We start from the raw sequence: 16,280 nt of genomic DNA on the forward strand, positions 1-16,280 counted from the left end.
GTGGGCCCTGAGAGTATGGACAGAGGGATCCAACTGGAGTCTGAGAGGTGTAGAACTGGAACATGCTCCTGCTGTTGTGGGCTTGCTTCCCTGTTCCAATGCCCCAATCAGGGAAGTCCTTCAAGGTATTGAATGGTCTCCCCTAGCTTTAGACTGGTGGGGGGTTGTGTTGGACTTGGCCCTTTTTTTGCAGGGTCATCCCCAATCTTTTTTCTGCCTTCCTCCTATTTTTTTCTGACCTGTTTTTGTTGGCTTTAGGACTCTGGGCACTTTACCGCTGCTAAACAGTGCTAAAGAGCATATGCTCGCTGTCTAAATTGTATTTTTGATTGGCTTTCCATGATTGACATATTTGATTTACTAGTAAGTCCCTAGTAAAGTACACCAGAAGGGCCCAGGGCCTGTAAATCAAATGCTGCTAGCAGCACTGGTTGTGCCATCCACATGAGTAGCCCTGCAACCAGGTCTCAGACCTGTCACTGTAGTGTCCGTGTGTGCAGTTTAAACTGCCAATTCGACTTGGCAAGTGTATCCACTTGCCAGGCCTAAACCTTCCCTTTTTATACATGTAAGGCACCCCGAAGGTAGACCCTAGGTGGCCCCATGGGCAGGGTGCATTGTATGTTAAAGGTGGGACATGTACTGATGTGTTTTACACGTCCTAACAGTGAAATACAGCCAAATTCGGTTTGACTGTTGCAAGGCCTATCTCTTTCATAGGTTAACATGGGGGGTGCCTTTAAATATCCTTAAGGTGTAGATTCCCTTTGGGAGCAGATAGAAATATGGAGTTTAGTTTCTCTGAACTCACAATTTAAAAACACATCGTTTAATGACGTTGGTTTTTTGATTGTTTGTTTGAAAATGCCACTTTTAGAAAGTAGGCATTTTCTTGCTCAAACCATTCTATGGCTCTGCCTGTTTGTGGATTCCCTGTCTGGGGCAGTTTGACAGTTGGGCTGTTTGCACCTCTCCCCTATACAGTGACAAAAAGGGAGCTGAGGTGTAGCCTGCATATCCTGATGGGCCATCTTGGCTTACAGGAGGGGAGGAGTGGTCACTTACACCTTAAAGGGCTGTGTCTTCCCTCACACAATGGAGTCTCCAACTCCCTGGTGTGTGCCTGGGGCCTGGCCTGGGCAAGGCAGGATCTTGAAAAGAACAGAGACTTCTGTTTGAAGTAGGCCTACTTCAAAGGCAGAAAGGGGTATAAGAAGAGAACCCAAAACCCCTGAAATTCACATTACTTTTAGAATCAAGAGGAACCGCTACCCGGGAGAAGCTAGAGGAGGAGTACTGCCCCTTTGCCTGTGACTGTGCTTTGCTGGGTTGGCCTGCAGTAGCTGCTTCTGCCTGAGAGAGGACAAAGACTGACTTTTGTGTGACTTCTCACTGATGAAGAATCTCCAAGGGCTTGAACTGAGCTTGCCTCCCATTTTTGAAGTCTCAGGGACAACAAAGACTTCTCTCTGCCAGCACCTGGGCTTTCTACTGAGACTCCTTCCTGTCAAAGGGTGCCCTAACCTGTCTCTGGGCCCTTGAAAGTTGCAGCTGATGGAAAAGGACCGAAATCCATGCAAAAGACCGCCATGCGGGGAAACTTTCGACGCACCACCCGCCCTGAGGCTGATAAATGATGCACCACCGGCCTCGTGGCTAAAATCGATGCTCTGCCTGTATCGCAGCTGGGAGATCGACGCAACTTGACTGGAGAAACGATGTGCAACACCCACAGCGGCTGCTGTTTATGACGCAAGCCCCCATGCAGCGCGGTTTCTTGACACCATGCGAGTGGATTTTAACGCAACATCGCTGGGCATGGAAAATCAATGCAAAGCCTGCTCGGACCTGAGGTGCCGGTTCAGGATCCACGCATTGCTCTCTTGAAGGGGAAATAAAATGACACACGCTGACCAGACCGGAGGAGGAATGATGCACGGTCTCACTTGCGAGTGAGAAATCAATGCATCGCTGGCCTTTTCCTACACACACACTCGCCAGTGCCGCTTTATTTCAAAACTACCCAGGTACTTTTGTGCGATAACAGCATGTTTTTTTAAGAATGAAGACTTTTATTCTTTTTAAAATTCATATCTTGACTTGCGTATGTTGGATTTTTGTCATTGTGGTCTTGTTTTGTTTAGATAAATATTACCTATTTTTCTAAACCTGTGTTTTGTCATTTTGTAGTATTTTCACTGAGTTACTGTGTGTGTTGGTACAAATACTTTCCACATTGCTTCTAAAGTTAAGCCTGCCTGCTAATGCCAAGCTACGAAGGGGGTGAGTGGGGGGTTAACTGAGGGTGATTGTCCTTTACCCTGACTAGAGTGAGGGTCCCTGCTTGGACAGGGGGTAAACTGACTGCCAACCAAAGACCCCATTTCTAACAGTGATTTTCCTACTTTGCCATATCCCTTTTATTCAGTAGGGTGGCCCTGGCCCTGGTTAGCATACCCAGGGCACAGCAAGGGCCAGTCACCACCAGTATCAGTCATAAACGATTTGGGTGAAAATGCTCAAAGGATGACTTCCTCACACTGTGACTCTGCAGGTAATTTGCCTACACACTGGTTGTGCTTATATGTGTTGTTTTACATAGGTACAATGATTCTTATTGCCATACGCTTCTGACATTGCAGAATGACTAGTTTAAGGGACATCAGCAATGTTGCTGCTATTGATAGTATATTTTGTGCTTGCTCCTCATCTTCCCCATACTCATCATCCAGTTCTTCCTGCTCCTCATTGTCGTTGAGCCATGGGAGATTATGCTCTGCACATGTATTCTGAAATATGCAGCACACTATTATTTGTTCAGTTGCTATTGGTGGCAAGTAAAGTAATTGACCCCAAACATATCCTGACTCCTGAAGTAGTACTTGTGTACTCTGGAAGTCCCTTTCTTAATGTAGAGGGCCCTGTTTAGGACCTGAATGTGACTCTGCTGGGCTTCTGTATGGGTGCGTTTATGATGAGTACTCATCCACAGCTGCAGACTATATACTTTGTCAGCTGGATTGGCTGACTGTTGATGCCAGCTGATGGCCCACATCCATATACAAATTATTCTGTGTCCTGATTGACTCATACACATTGCCAACCGTATGAGACTTGCTATGACATTGTTTGGCATTCATGCAAGATAATCAGTGATTTGACCGACACTGTGCTACACATAAAGGTGTACTGTCCTCTATGATACACTTGCTATTTGTCTTACATATGAGTGCAAGTCACACGGATGTGGTGAGTTGTCCCCAGTGAAATTAATCTTTTGCTCGCTGAGTTGTTATATATCTTACACTGATCTACTGTTGTAGTTTATGACTGCTATTTACAGACCTTAGCATACAGTTTGGGCCGAATGCATCATGTAGTGATTTAGATCTGTCTGTTTTCTTTTGTACCAACAGTTTTTTGGCAGTTGTGAGTGTTTTCAGTTCCACATGTTTGTTCGACAGGCAATGCAAACATTCCACACCACACTTTTCAGAGATCAGTTCTTTATGTCTGGTACTTTGAGTATGTTGCCAGTATTCACACTTGATTGATGCAGTTTGTGGACTACTTATGGTTTTCTGGATGTAGGTGAGTTGTTTTTAACTGTGACATAAACTCGAAAACATATGTTAAATGAAATCATTTATTTCCATGTTTGAAATTATCATACCTTTAGTCACGTGCTCATAAAAGAAATTCTGGACAATGTGGGCAAATCTACATGAACCTGCAGCAGTGTTCTGTATGTCCCTATTATTTGGTGGCTCATCATCCTCCTCTTCCCTTGGGTCCTCCAGCTCTTCATCCCAGGAGATATTTGTCCACACACATATATTGTGCAGTATTGCACATGCCAAAATGATTTTGCAGATAAGGGGTGAGGAATACATCCAGAAATGTGCAGGCAGCAAAACAGGGCCTTGAGCAGGCCAAAGGTCTGCCCAACTATGTTCTATGTGTGGATGTGCGCATGGTTATAGGCCTTTTCTAGCTCAGTCTGGGAGTTGGCAAATGGTGCCATCACCCACTGCTGGATGCCATATCCTTGGTGAGCTGAAATATATGACAGGAAAACAGTTTCATTATTTTGGGTTACTGTATTTGCAACAGTCCTGCAATCATGCCCTTCAAGGTCTCGTTCAACCTCTCAACTAGACCATTGGATTGAGGGTGATAGGGTGTGATGAACTTGTAAGTTACACCCCACGCATCCCACATGGACTTCATGTATGCAGACATGAAGTTAGTGCCTCTGTCAGTCATCTCTTTGGGGAACCCCATGCTAGTAAAAACCCCCATCAAAGTTCTGGTCTCCACAGGTGCAGTCACCGTCCTCAGAAGGATTGCCTATGGGTAGCGTGTGGCATGGTCCACCAACACCAGGATGAACCTGTTGCCTAGGGCTGTTTTGTGGTCCAATGGACCAAATGTCATTGATGCCCACCCTTTCAAAGGGAGTGCCAATGATGGGAAGTGGGATCAGGGGAGCCTTCACCTTTTTTCCTGACTCCTCACTGGCCTGGCAGGTGGGGCAGGATCTGTAGAAGGTCTTGTCTTGCCCTAAATGCCAGGCGTATGTCATGAACCAAACCCAGTAGGAATTCCTGGTGGCACTGGGGTACCACCAGCACACAAGATGCCCTAGTACCCAGAGCCTTAGGCTCACTGTATAGGAGATCATTTTCCCAGTAAATCAGGTGATCCCCAGAGGCTTCACCTGCTGCATGGGTTGTGGCCTGTTGCCTCACACCCTCAAGAGTGGGACTATCTTTCTGCTCTTTACAGAATTCCTCTGTGGTGGGGCCACCTTCAACTTGCCAGCCAACAAGTCCAGGTAGGTCACCTAGGGTGGCAATGTCCTACCCAGTGGTCTCAGGGGCCTCCTCCTTAGGGACCCTTTCAACCTCCACAGTGAGAACTTCAGGGACTGGTTTCCCATGCCCCTTGCCCCGCCCCTTCTCAGCTATCTGGGCCTTTGTTCCAGGCTCCAGATGCCCTTGACTCCTTTTCTGGGAAGCCATGGACATTGTGGTCATACAGACCCACTCAGGCAATCCCATTATTTCCAAGTGAGACCTAACCTCTACCTCCCACCTCGTAGTGTGCTCCAGGTCATTACCTAACAAATGCTCTACAGGCATGGCAGGGCTCACAGCTACTTTCAAAGTACCTGAGACCCCACCCTCCACTCAAAGGGAACCAGAGCCACTGGTAGATGGCTCTCACCATTGTCAGCAACTATGACTTGGTGGAATGTGTTTGGTAGGACCTGCCCTGTTGACACCAGCTGACACTTGACAGTTCTCATGCTGGCTCCTGTGTCATACAGGGCCTGCACCCATTGCTCATTAATGGTGACCCCTGCCTATACTTGAAAGTATTGGCAGGCTTGTGGGCTTTTGACACTATATCTGCATCGCCCGAGGACACTTTGGTTACCTCTGTCTGCCCCTCAAAACTATCTGGGACTACCTCCTCCCCGAGCACTACAATGGCCAACCCAGTTGTCTGCCCACTAGTGAGAGGCTGTGCCCTCCTTGGACATTTGGAGTCACACTTAGAGAGACCATACTTGGAGTACTCTGTACATTAGGGTACAAACCTCCAGTCTTGTGATCATAAAACCCTTTCTTCTTAGGACCAGACTGGGACTGGTTACCATTTCTACCTTTGGAATTATTTTGGGGGCCTTTAGAGAACTCCTTACTTTTAAGCTTTTCTCCCCCTTCATTTCCCATCCCCCCCACCATTGTGGGTGTCCCCCTCCTGATAACCTTTTGGACACTCTGGTGCTAGCCCAGTGGTCTGCCTCCTCAGCAAGCTTCCTGGGATCAGCACGTTTACTGTCAACTAGGTGCTGGTGCAACTCTGTAAAACAAATACTGAGCATGGGCTCTCTCAGGACTAAATTGTACAACCTTACATAATCACTGACTTTGCTGTCCGGCACCCTGCCATTCAGTACCTTACTGGAGACGTTAATGAACTCTACCCAGGATTGGTTTGAGAGCTTGCTCCTGTCCCTGAATCCTTGGTGATACTTCTCAATGGTCAGTCCAAATTTGGCAATCAAAATGGCTTTCATAGGAGAATACTTGGTCTGTGCCCAACCTCTAATTTGGGCACCCTGTGTGACCCTCCCAAGTGTTGGCATGTGCTTCCACAGACTCACCCCCAGAGCTCTTGAGGAACCCCATGTGCCCTCAGAGCAACTTCATAACCAGAAAACCACTTATCAGTGTCATCTCCCACCACATAACTGGGCGCCAACTCCTTGGGAATATGAACCTTCTTGCCTCCATCGGGTACTGTACGGATGCTGCCACCATCACTGCTGAAGTCAGACTGCCTAGTCTTGAGGTCCAGCTCTTTCAGAGTCAGTTCATGAGCCAGAAGTGATTTCTTTTCTGCTAAAGCTCTCTCTGCTTCTCTCTCAGCCTTCCTCTCCTCTGCCTCCATTTTTTAATGTGCCAACTGCAGCTGAAGTTCTCTCTCCTCTCTCCTTTCCAGCAGTCAGGCTGTGACTAGAGACACTGCTCCCTGGTCTCACAGGTAGCACAAATCCAGGGTTATGCCCTTCATCTTCTGCTCCTCAGAAGAGCCATTCACAAGCTCCCCCAACTCATCATTCTCTTGGGATTGAGCCTCTGCCCAGGCCGCAGCGCCTTTTAAACTCCACCTTCTTGGCGGCTCCTTGTGCAGGCACCCCCATCCCTTTGCAGAAGCTTTACAACTGGTTAACTGTATATTCGTCCGGCTTACCATGCTCAAACTCCATCACAGAACTAGCCAGAGACATGATGTATTAAAAAATGCAAAACATGGAAAATTGCAGAAAAAAAACCAAAAAAAACATGGTCTTTAAATGTGGATGGGTAGTGTACAAGTAGCTACTGTATGGCACTCCAGAAACATAAGTCCTAACCCACTGCTGCCACCAATGTTATAAATTGGGTCTCTGGTTGACAGAGATATACAGCCTTGTCCAAGTAGGGACCACAATCCTAGTCAGGGTAAGTCGCTACACAACCTAAATTATCCTGTGCTCATCCTTTAGTAAGTTGGCACAGAGCAGGCAGGCTTAACTTAGAAGGCAATGTGTAAAGTATTTTTGCAATAACTCATACAGTAACACAGTGAAAACACCATAGGAAGTACTCCACCCCAGTTTAGGAAAATAGATATTATTTATCTGAATCAAATAATACCAAAACGACAGAAATCCAATATGCACAACTCAAGATGGTACTTTTTAAAGGTTTAAATGAGTCTCAATCCTTACAAATCAGGGGTTGTATCCTTGTAACACACAGTACCTAAGATGCATCAAAAATAACAACGCATGTAGGCCACAGAGGAGGAGATATGTTGAAAAATAAGGCGCTGCGTCTGATTTTCTGGTGTGGCACTAACTATGCATAATTTATTTCCATGCTGTAAGGTGATGCGTTGATTTCCAGGATTGCAGCTGTGGTTCCTCTTTGCAATACTTGTATATTTTGAGTCCCAAGGACTATGTGTTGAAAATCCTTGATGAGCTGGTAAGAAGAAGCAGGTGCTGCGTTGATCCAGTAGATGACGCAGTGATTTTTCAGCTATGAGGCAGGTGCTGCATCTATTTCTGCAGGCGTTGCATCAATTTTCCGATGCACTGGTGTTGGACCTGGCCTTTTGACAGGGTCATCCCCAAATGTTTTGCCTCCTTCCTCCTATTTCTTCTGACCTGCTGTTGTTGGCTTTTGAACTCTGGGCACTTTACCACTGCTAACCAGTGCTAAAGTGCATATGCTCTCTGTGTAAATTTTACTGTTGATTGGTTTATCCATGATTGGCTATTTGATTTACTTGTAAGACCATAGTAGAGTTCACTATATGTGCCTAGGGCCTGTAGATTAAATGCTGCTGCAGCACTGGTTGTGCCACCCCCTTAAGTAGCCCCTTAACCTTGTCTCAGGCCTTCCATTGCAAGGCCTGTGTGTGCAGTTTCACTGCCACTTTGACTTGGCATTTAAAAGTACTTGCCAAGCCTAAAACTCCCCTTTTTCTACATATAAGTCACCCCTAATGTGTGCCCTAGGTAACCCCTAGAGCAGGGTGCGGTGTGGGTAAAAGGCAGGACATGTACCTGTGTAGTTTATATGTCCTGGTAGTGTAAAACTCCTAAATTCGTTTTTACACTATTGTGAGGCCTACTACCTATATAGGCTAACATTGGGGCTGCCCTCCTACATTGTTGAAGTGGTAGCTGCTGATCTGAAAGGAGTAGGAAGGTCATATTTAGTATGGCCAGAATAGTAATACAAAATCCTGCTGACTGGTGAAGTTGGATTTAATATTACTATTTTAGAAATGCCACTTTTAGAAAGTGAGAATTTCTCTGCACTTAAATCTTTCTGTGCCTTACAATCCACGTCTAGCTAGGTTTAGTTGACAGCTCCTTGTGCATTCACTCAGACACGCCCCAAACACAGGGTACTCAGCCTCACTTGCATACATCTGCATTTTGAATGGGTCTTCCTGGGCTAGGAGGGTGGAGGGCCTGCCTTCACACAAAGGACTGCCACACCCCCTACTGGGACCCTGGCAGACAGGATTGAACTGAAAGGGGACCTGGTGCCTTGCTGTTGGCCTGCTGCCTTGCTGAACTCTTGTCTGGCTGCAAAAGTGCTCTCCAAGGGCTTGGATAGAGCTTGCCTCCTGTTCCCTGAAGTCTCAGGACCAAAAAGAATTCTCTTTTTCAACTGGACTCCGTGTGCGCCGAAAAATTTGACGCACAGCTTGCTCCGCGGTGAGAAATTCACTGCACGCCAATCCGGAAAGACGCTGCTCGACGCGACGCCTGCGGTGCGACTGGAACTTTGATGCACGGTACCGCCTGGACAACGCCACCCGACTTCCAGAGAGGAAATCGATGCGACGCCTGCCGTGAGGAATAAAATTCCACGCACAGCTCCCCGGAACGACGCGCAGCCGGATAACAAGCCTAGGATTCCACGCACAGACCCTGGGACATCTGGTAATCCCGCGACCCATAGAAGGAGACGGTCCGTGTGCCGGAAAATGACGCACGTCTTCCCCGAGTGAAAAATAACGACACAAGTCCATGTGTGAAGGGGCGAAACCGATGCACACACCATTTTTCTTCCCGTAGAACGACGCACGTCTTCCCCGAGTGAAAAATAACGGCGCAAGTCCGGGTGTGAAAGGGCGTAACCGAAGCACACACCATTTTTCCACGCATCTCCTCCTCTGCGGCCCTCTGCGGAGATTTTACACTCCATACCAGGTACTTTGTGCTTGAAAGAGACTTTGGGCCAGATGTAGGTACAAAAAAATTTGCGACTCGCAATTTGCGAGCATGTGCGACTAGCAAATTGCGTGTCGCTAACTGCAATGCAGGTAGAAAGTGCGCGGACAAATTGCGACTCGCACCCGGAGTCGCACCGCAGATAGCGAGTCCGCTGTTTGCGAGGTCGCTTTTTGCGACCGTGCAAAAAACAGACTCGCAATATGCGAGTGGGTGTCGCAAATTGCGACTGTGCTGAAAATTGAAAGCAGGTGCTGCAGAACACTCCAGAAACCACTCCAGAACACTCAGGAAAACACTTCCTGGCACATGATGATGACATCACAGCCAGGAAGTTTACAAATACACCTGGGAGGAGGGAGGACCACACCCTTTTTACCTGCAGCACAGCTAACAGAGCACCAGCAACCATGGCTGACACTCCCAGGAAGAGAAAGCTCAAGTTTGCAGAGAAGGAGCTGGAGGTGCTAACGGATGAGTGCTGTCAGCACCATGATGAGCTGTTTGGCAAGGCAGCCCTCAATGTGCCAGACTCTGACAAAAGATGAATTTGGCAGGAAATCCAGGAGAAGGTAAACTCCCTGGGGGTCAGCCACAGTAGTATGGACGAACTAAAGAAGAGGTGGTACGACCTCCTGGACCAAGGAGAGGGTGGCAGAAAGGCTCTGGGAGATGAGAGGCACCGGAGGGGGACCATCTACCATACCACCGCCCACACCCCTGGAGGAAAGGGTTGAGGAGACCCTGGAGCCAGAGGCTGTAACTGGATTTGGAGAACTGGACACCTCTGAGCCCGGACCATCAACCGGTGAGTACCATGTGATATGCCTGTACCCCCATCAATGCCATACCCCCATCCACCATGTACACAGGGGCATGCACAACCAAGATAGCTCCATTTCAGAGTAGCAAACACCAGAATTATGCATTATGGGCAATGTAGTCAAGTAGGCAGTTCATAGGCTATTGTTTATTAGGAAGTTGTTAACTGATAGTAGACACTGACAGTGTTTTCCCCATGTCCCACAGGTCTCCCACAAGACACCCCCACCAGCCAAAGCAGCCAGGTGCCAATGGTCAGCCAGCCCCGAGAGGAGACAACAGGACCAGCCACCACTCCCACCTGCACCACCAACACCATCCCCTCTCTGGCAACACCTGTTGCAACAGTGGTCTTGGAGCCTGCACCAGCTATAAGCCAGAGTGCCACATCAGTCATCACAGGGCCTCCACCGCTGCGCAGGCGTCGCAGGATGATGAGAGCAGGGTAGCAGGCAGAGTCAGGGCTTCCATCCACAAAACCAACGGAGGCACAACTGCTACGGGGTCAGCGCCTGCAAAATCAACAGTTAGGGCGGATTAGTGGGGTTTTGCAACGCTTCTAGAGGAACCATGCCAACAGCATGCAGCAGGTGCATGCACAACTGGAGGTCATTGGGAACAACAGTGGTGACCTAGCCCTGTCAATGCGCGAACTGGTGGCTGGACTGCTAAGACAGAGTGAGGGTGCGCAGCGCAGGGACCGCCTGCTGCTACAAAGGCTGGACAGGATGGCCTCCTCTATTGTCAGACTGGCAGTGAACACAACTGGGCTGTCTAGGAGAACAGTCAGCCTCCAGGTTGACATGGGCCTCTTTGCGGGTGATGTGGCACGGGGACTGGGCCGGATCACCCATGCAATAGACCTCATGAAGGCACGGCAGGTGTCCAGGGGTACAGGTGACACTCCACAAGACAGTGAGGAGGGCTCCACTGTCAGCAGTGTCTCTGCTGGTGACACCAGGGTGCTACGGAGTGGGAGTACAAGGCAGAGCACTGCTGAGCCACCTGGTACCAGCCAGGCTGGCCAAGCCCGCCGTAGGCTGTGAGCTAAACACTGTCCCTGATGTTGGGGCACATGATGGCAATGTGTCCCATGCCAGGTGGACTTTTGAAGTCCCTGAACAGTTTTTCCTTGTATATAGTTTGGGTTTTTTGCACATATTAAATCATTTGTTCATTACATTTAACACATTGAGTGTTTGTTCTATTGGTGAGTATGGTAGAAGTTGGCACGTACCTTCCAAAGTATTGGGTTGCAATGTGTTCCCGTCTCAGTCTGCCTTGATTTGCGATGCTCCTATCCCCATGATGGCGATGTGGTTGCTCTTGCTCAACATCCTCCGAATCTGGGTCTGCAGGGGTGAGAGGTAGGCCACGTCGGGTGGCAATGTTGTGCAGGATAGCGCACGCGACAACTATTTTGAAAGCCGTTATGGGGGTATACTGGAGGGCACCTCCACTTCGGTGGAGGCATCTGAACCGTGCTTTCAGCAGTCCGAAGGTTCTTTCAACAATGTTCCTTGTCCTCTTATGTGCACTGTTGTATCGCCTCTCACATTCATTGCTGGGTGTTAGGTACGGAGTCAGTATCCATGGCCGTAGTGCATATGCACTGTCACCTGTTGGGCACAAAACGTAAACTGTTAGCAAGTCATGGTTGGTTTGCACATTGATCTGTGTGCATGTCTACAAGGTGTATGCAGCTCTACCTAGGAGGTATCCGTCTCCAAACTCCCCACGTTCCAGGCGTTGGTGTATCCCACTGTGCCTAAAAATGTAGGAGTCATGAGTACTGCCTGGAAATTTAGCAACCATGTCAGTGATGACATAATGGGCGTCACAAACAACCTGAATATTGAGTGAGTGGGTACACTTTCTATTGCAGAACAGATATTCCAGGTTTACAGGAGGGCATATTTGAATATGTGTCCCATCTACACACCCTATGACATGGGGAAAGTTGGCAATCCGGTAAAAGTCTAACTTGGTGCTGTTAATTTCTGCCTCATTCCTGGGTAGGTATATGTATTGGGACATGTGTGTGAGTAAGGCATCTAGGAATGCCCTGAGGAACCTTGATAGTGCACTTTGGGATACCCCACGTGTCACAGCAATGACCCCCTGATAGCTCCCCGAGGCCAAGAGGTGCAGTGAACATAGCACTTACACATGCGTAGGGATGGTGCAGCCGCGCACAGTCTGGCGTTCTAGCTGTGGTTTGAGTAATTCTATTAAATCTAGTATAGCTGCGCTGCTAAGTCTGTATTTGTCATATATTTCCTCCTCAGTTTGTTGGAAGAGTGTCTGCCTTGTTCTGTAAATCTTCTCCTGTCTCTGGCTCCTCCTCCTCTTCTGCTGGGCGGCGTGGGCTCTCCTCCTCACTGCTATCAGGTATATCTCCGCCATCTTGAGTAGCCCAGATGCCTTCTGGGTCTCCTTTTATACTTTGGTAATGGTTACCACCTGCTCTGAGTTAGTGGTAAATTGGATGTGCAAAATGGGCTTTTTGCGACTAGTCGCAATTTGCGAGTTGCTATTGCATATGGTTTGCGACTCGCAAATTGCGACTTCCTACTAGCGGGTCGCAAAATGGGGTCGCAAATTTTGCGAGTAGGTACCGGCTCGCATCGCATTTTGCGAGTCGGAAATGGGATTTTTGCATCCCATTTCCGATTTTGCGGGGTCGCAAATAGCGATTCGGGCCATTTGCGACTCGCAAAAGTTTGCTACATCTGGCCCTTTGTTTGCTTTTTAAAGACTTAAGGCACTTTATATCACTTTTTAGTGATATCTTTACAAATTCATATTGCATCTTTGATCGTTTTGACCTGCAAATACCTAGATAAATGTTATATATTTTTCTAAACACTGTGTGGTGTATTTTTGTGGTGCTATATTGTGTTATTGTATGATTTATTGCACAAGTGCTTTACCTTTGCCTTCTAAGTTAAGCCTGACTGCTCAGTGCCAAGCTACCAGAGGGTGGGCACAGGATAATTTGGATTGTGTGTGACTTACCCTGACTAGAGTGAGGGTTCTTGCTTGGACAGGGTGTAACCTGACTGCCAACCAAAATCCCCATTTCTAACAACTGGGATTTTTTTTCCTTTGGTGAGAATTCAGAACAGGAAGCCATTGGAGAGCACTTGTGGGGAAATCTGAGTCCTTCCAGCAGAGTCAGAAGTCAGCAGGTAGCAGGGCAGCAAGCAGGGCAGGAGTCCTTCCAGCAAAGCAGTCCAGATGACTCCTTTGGGCAGCCAGACAGTCCCCCTGACAGAGTCCAGTTGTAGATTCAAAAGTGTCTGATTTGGTGGAATTAGAGCCCCTTTACATATACTCAAAAGGGCTTTTGAAGTGGGGGAAATTTCAAAGAGTGATTTTGAAGTGCACAAGGTCCCCTTTCAACCCAATCCTCACTGTGGGGGGGTTATCAGTCCTTTGTGTGAGGTCATGCCACTAGCCTTTGAAGTGTAATGGAGAGCCCTAAAGCTGTCTGAGAGGATTGCACAAGTTGAGCTGTCAACCAGCACAGACAAGATGTGGATTGGAGACAGGCTGTCAGGCACAGAAAACAATAAGTGCAGGGAAATGCATATTTTCTAAAAGTGTTATTTCTAAAATCGGAATGTTAAATCCAACTTCACCAGTAAGCAGGATTTCTTGCTAACATTCCAACCATACCAAATATGACAATGCCACTCTTTTCAGATCAGAAATTACCACTTAAAAGTATGTAAGGGAATTTCCAATGCTGGCCTATGAGAGGAGCGGACTTCACAGTAGTGAAAAATGACTTTGGGATCTTTTCACTACCAGGACATGTACAACTTATAAGTGCATGTCCTGCCTTTTACCTACAGAGCACCCTGTCCTATGGGTTACCTAGGGCCTACTCTAGGAGTGACTTATATGTAAGAAATGGTAAATGCAAGGCTTGGCAAGTAGTTTTAAATGCCAAGATCAAGTGGCAGTAAAACTGCAAATACAGGCCTTGCAATGACAAGCCTGAGACATTGTGAAGGGGCTACTTATGTTGTTGGCACAATCAGTGCAGGCCCACTAGCAGCATTTAAGTTACAGGCCCTGGGCACATTTAGTGCACTTCACTAGGGACGTAAAGGTAAATTAAATATGTCAGTTGGGTATGAGCCAATGTTGCCATTTTAGGGGAGAGAGCACAAGCACTTTAGCACTGGTCAGTAGTGGTAAAGAGGGCAGAATCCTAAAACCAGCAAAAATTACATCAGAAAAATGGAGGGAGGCACGCAAAAAGTTGGGAGAAGACTAAGGCTGTCAGGTCTAACAGGTATGCTGCCTATATATGTGTTCCTGTCGCCGGTGCTGCCTCTGTGATGCGGGTGGTGGTGATGATGGTGGAGGTGGTGTTGATGAAGGTGGTTGCGGTGGTCTTGTTGGTGCTCCAAGCTGAAGTAGAAGTAGAACCATGTTATCCTAGAGCTTGCCAGAGTGATTTGGGCCTGTTCCCCATATGTACCTGTTCCAATGCGTCATTTTGATGCCTAGTCTGACCAGACATTAAATTTTTGACGCATTGCAGACTTTGCACAACTTTCCCACAGGGCGCAACATTTTTGGAAAACCTTGTAGATACGGCTGTATCAGTCCTACATCATTTTTAAAAGGGGAACACCTACCTTGCATATCATTGTCAGTATCTGTTGGGGCAAAATTACACAGTGTGGGTAAAAGTGACGCTAGAAGCCTCTAGCGTCACTTTGTAGATATGGATTATTCTTGTGCTGCGCTGAGTAGAAAAATGATGCAGCTGTGGCACAAGCTCCTTGTAAAGGAGGCCCATAATCTCCAAGGGAATAAGCCAGAAATTTTAGAGAATGTACCCTACCGTTGAAAAAAGTATCTCACACAGATGTGGACTGACAATTCAGAAATCAAGGGTTCAATCCCGCCATTATGCTTTTAAGGGAAACAAAGGGCCACTTGAAGAAAGATACAAGAAGAACTACAATCTAACCCAGGTTTATAAAGTGCCAGTATGGTTTGAAAGACAGAACTAATGTTGCTAAGAAAAAAAGACTAGAATGGAACTGAGCACTGAAAATATATTATTAGTTAGAAGGACAAAAACTTTACCGGGTGAAGCACTACAGTTTCGGTAGGGTAGAGGTGTTAGTAGGATATTTGCAGGGAGGAGGGCAAGAGTAAAAAAGTAAAAGTAGTTGAGGGATAAAAGAACAATTAATCAACTGGTACCAACTGGGGTACCGAAAGGTGAAGAGAGAAACAAGAGGGAGTGGTTTAAGGTGTGCATCTACAATGTCATTTTGGGGAAAGGCCTGTGGAGAAAGTTTCTCTGGTATAGGTATGCCTAAAATCGCGTTTCTCTAATATCACACGCAGTGCTCCTAGACACATGCGAACGTTCCTCTTACCTCACGTCTCTGTTTCCTTGGTGCTGTGTTTGTCTGTCTCTAGGTTTGTGTTTCCAGTCCTTTTGTCAAACAAACTGAGTGCAAATAAGCTGTGCTGGAACTGCTTTGCCTTTAAGTCCATTGTGGATATACGTGTAGAGCAGCATTCCAGCACCTCGTTTGCGCACTTATGTTTCCTCGTTAAACACCAAACACATGCAAATCATTGGGTCTGTTCCCCAAATGGCCTGCAATGCTACTCCACTGCCTTCTCTGAAACAAAAAAGCAACCGGGGAGGCATATCTGACGCCGTGGCCGGACTCGGGAACCTAAAGCAGCCCTGGAAAAAATGCTCTGCCCTGGCAGCCCCGCCCCCTTAGTCTCCTCATGCAATCTCTCTCTTTCCGTCCATCCATCATCTCTCCTTCTTCCTTCTCCCTTTCTGATCATTTTCTATCTTCCTCTTCCCTTCCTCTATTTCTTTTTCTCTTAAAGCCTCCCCTGCCTGTTGCAATAATTCTCAGGGAGCTGCGGAAAGTTTCAGAGGGACTGCCCTACACACTGACTTACAGGGGCTGCAGTCCACCGTGGAGATGCCCAGTGGGAGAAAAGGCCTGTCTGGCCCTGTCTGTCGCAAGGTAGAAGGCCATTCTTCCTAGACCAGTGACAATGAAAGAGGTCAGGTAAGGCCTTGTGTTTCCACGCACTTTCCGTATGGACACAGAATACACCAGACGTCAGGTTGCTAAGAACTATG

This window comes from Pleurodeles waltl, chromosome 5 (assembly GCF_031143425.1).
Source record: "Pleurodeles waltl isolate 20211129_DDA chromosome 5, aPleWal1.hap1.20221129, whole genome shotgun sequence".
NCBI lineage: Eukaryota > Metazoa > Chordata > Amphibia > Caudata > Salamandridae > Pleurodeles > Pleurodeles waltl.